This window comes from Sinocyclocheilus anshuiensis, unplaced genomic scaffold (assembly GCF_001515605.1).
Source record: "Sinocyclocheilus anshuiensis isolate Anshui unplaced genomic scaffold, SAMN03320099.WGS_v1.1 scaffold154, whole genome shotgun sequence".
Lineage (NCBI taxonomy): Eukaryota > Metazoa > Chordata > Actinopteri > Cypriniformes > Cyprinidae > Sinocyclocheilus > Sinocyclocheilus anshuiensis.
Window position 1 is genome coordinate 2117681 of NW_015546101.1, and position 3935 is coordinate 2121615.

The 3935-nt window shown below is 36.9% G+C and overlaps 1 pseudogene; it reads left to right on the plus strand.

Moving 5' to 3' along the window:
* LOC107700364 (probable methyltransferase-like protein 15) overlaps positions 1–263 on the plus strand; it is a 74161-nt pseudogene extending 73898 nt beyond the window's left edge.
* The last annotated feature ends 3672 nt before the right edge of the window (positions 264–3935 follow it).

The following is a 3935-nucleotide window of genomic DNA, read 5'->3' on the forward strand; positions in this document are numbered from 1 at the left end:
AAAGTACAATATTTGTCTTTCAAATGTAGTGAAGTTAAAGTCATACGTTTCCAGAAAAAATAATGCTCAAGTAAAGTACAGATACTCAAAAAGTGTACTTAAGTACAATACTCAAGTAAATGTACTTAGTTACTGTCCACCTCTGAGGACGAGAGAGCAAATATTGGGTCAGTCTAAAGAATGTGATAAAGCCAAGTGAGAAAGAGGTGCAGGAGAACCCAAGAGCTCGATCAGCTAAATTCAGAACAGTAGTAAGACGATAGAGAACAATGCAAACTCTAACAGAGACAGTGAAACTGATGCTTTTTACTAGATTACTAAATTAACTGTACTCTCAGGAAAAAAGTTCAAAGCTGTCACTGGGGCGGTAGCCTAAGGTACAAAAGCTAAAAGTACATCTTTGCACCTTATTTTCCACTAAATGGTACATATTAGCACCTAAAACATACAAATTAATAGCTTTTGACAGAGTACCGGCCCAGTGGCAGTTTTGTCCCTTTTTTCTGGGTGTGTACATGTGTAGTTTTACTCACATCATTGTGTTTCAGTCAAAACTAAATTTTTTTTTTCTAATTTGTTGTTAAAAATGCTGGTGGCGTGGAAATGGATTCTGGATGAATTTCACATACACTTTGCATATTTGTGTGAGGGTAGGCATGTTATTTAAAAAAAAAAAATGTCTATGTTTTATTTATATTTTGTTTTCAATTTAAGTTTTATTTCTAATGTATGTTCAGTTTGTCTTTTCAATGTAGTTTTCATTTTCACTTTATCATTTTTCATTTGATTTTTGTTTTTACTTTAGTTTTACTAGTTTATGGCTGCCAAAGGGATAGTTAGAAAAGAAGATATTTTAAAGAATATTGGTAACCAGAGAGTTGATGGTAGCCATTGACTAGCCCATGCTATGGAAGTCAATAGCTACCATCAGCTGTTTGGTTACCAACATTCTGCAAAATATCTTCCTTTATGCTGAAGAAAGACACTACTCATACAAGGTTTGGAACAACTTGAGTGTGAGTAACTGAAGTTCCCTCATAAGTCTAAAAACAAAATAACTCGATCTACCAGTGAAAACTACAGTCTTCTCTCTGGTGATGTAGGCCGGACTTCTCCAATCATTTAGTTTGCTTTAACACCAAACCTTTATTACAATCAGTTGCAAGCTGCAAGCAGCCGATCCATAAGACTACTTCCGACTTTAATTTGTGGCTATTTTAATTTTATTCTAGTTAGTTTTTGGAGTCATAAAGTTTTTATTTCAGTTTCAGTTCGTTTTTAATTTTATTTTAAACAAAAATGTTTTATACATAGTTTTCGTTTAGGATGATAACTGTCTGGGAGCACTCAAGGTTGCATCCATCTTTTACTTGCTGAGTCGCCACCTTCCCATTGCACCAATAAACAGACCTTACCACATTACTGGCTCTGTTACCTCAGCTCATAGAATTCAGGATCACTTCACACATGGGTTCGGCCCAACTCTCACCTTTTCCTGACTCATTTCTGCTGCATTCATGACTATAGTGCTGAAGTCCAACTGCCTCCTGTGAAGTTTCCATTAACAGCTAGAATAAGACAATCATCAGCCATAATACGGTGTTCCTCCAGAACAATCTTCACCGTCTCAGGAGAATTTTAGCATGCAAGAGAGAGAAACATATAATCTCAAACTACGTGTATGTAAAAAGTTTAACAATCAATGAGTAAACATTGGCACGGTATGGTATGTGAAGGTGTTGGGGTGCAATCATGGACGGGCATAGACAGTGGTAGACGAAGTACACAAATCAAGTACTTGAGTAAAAGTGCAGATCCGTATAATAAAATATTACTCCAGTAAAAGTAAAAGTACACAGTTTTCAATTTTACTCGAGTAAAAGTACAAAAGTACTTGATTTTTTATGTACTTAAGTAAAAAGTACCGATAGACGAATGTTTATTTTGCAGTTTTATATAGGCTACTTTTATCATTTAATTTTATATTAGCATATATTTTTTTATAATCCTACTGCTCAAAATACCTGGGATTTTCCCAAAATAACCAATAAGGAAATAATGAATATAATAAGGAAAATATAATTAGATTTTCATAATGATTTTTTTTCTTCTCAAACCTTGTCTGTGGTGTAAAAACACCCCTGGCCAAATGCCCCCAGAGGGCATCACTTCCCACTTTGATAATTACTGTAGTTACCATGTTCTGAACATCACATCCTTTCTTTTTCCCTAAGATGTAATCTATTATGGTTGAATAAAATTTAAAAACTTTATTTAAAAAAAAAAAACCCTAAATTTAGCACCAGCAAGCCCGTTAGCTAGACAGTTAGCATCAGCTAACATTGACTTATTTTCAGCACGGTTATGAATATACATTTATATTTGTCTACTCGGCTAGTTGATCCAGATACATAGTAACTTAGGCTATGTGTGCTGACAAACAATATAAAAACAGACGTCACATAGGGCTAAATGCATAGCATTTTTAAAACTACTTCGTTACTGTCCACCACTGGACATAGAGCCCACATGTAAGTTGGCAATGCAGCATGTGACAGAGAGAAAGAGAGAGAGATACGCAAAGAGATTGCGTCTCTATGCGGCGGCCTCTCTCCCTTTGTTGAGCTAGTAGGGGTGACTCACACACCTGCAGGACTCGGGTGGGATTCAGCTGCCATGGTAATACACAGCGCCTTGTGTACTGTACTCTGGCCGCTTCACATCTGATTCACATGCATTTACCTCAACACCTCACCAGCAGCGTGATTCAGGATCAAAATATTGCCTATAAATTGAGCTCACAGCCTTTGATTTTAACACCTTATTTTATCTTTTCACTCTGAATGAGAATGTATGCAGCTATTTGGTCTTAAATAAGAATAAACTGTTCAATCAGCTGTTAAATTTCAGTGAATATAAAAACGTCTTTTCATTTGGCAAATGATATGACATGACAGTTACAATAATTAATCCTAAAATTTGACATTAGTAACTTATTTTTAACAGCATCAGACGCGCGCTCACAAGATCTCCCGGGCCCTCATTTATCAATAGTGCGTACGCACAGATGTATGCGTAATGAGTGCGTAAGAACAGTGTCACGCAAAGTGTGGGATCTACCAAATTGTACTTATATGTAGAAATGTGTGTAAATATAAGCACACCTCTGAGCATTCTTACTCAGAGAATCTAGTGGTAGAATAGTGACACTATACATAAAAAGCATTTAAGTGTGTCACAGTATGCATTATCCACACATCCACATATGTCCTGTGTTTCCTTTAATTATAAAACATTCAATTTATCATTTGTCTAGTTTTAAACAGACAAGTTGCGTAACTGGTGTCAAACCCTATAAAAGACAGCTGTGAAAAATGTTTGTCTCAGACTGTGCAATGGCTTATCTTGCGTTATTGGAAGACTTGGCAAACAATGCGCTCTGCAGAGAACGCGTTTTCAAAGACCGCGCTGAGAGTGAGAGCACAGAACGGCTTCTCAGTCGGTACCGCTTTCTTGCCATGATTTCGGTGAGGACACATACATTCACGTGATTTATAAAGGGAGGTGTTGTCACCATATATGGTTCATTGGAGGCGTTTCCGAATGCAAATGACCACGAACGTGAACGAGCATACTACTTACGCACATGTGGGATTTATCAACAATGATTGCTTACTCATGTGCGTCATGTGCGCGTGCGCACGTTTGATAAATACAGATTTTCTTGTGCTTAGGCACATTCTAAATTTCATTCGTTTCATTCGTTATAGAACCTTTTCTACGCACTGTTGATAAATGAGGGCCCCGGTTCTTACGTGTGAATTCAGTTCACTGGAGACTCGCACTAAACGGTTAATTTGAATCAGTGAGTTGTCGACTCGAGAACAGCTGCAATCGGTTCATTCTAATTCGTGAATGAATCGTTTGGTGCGATT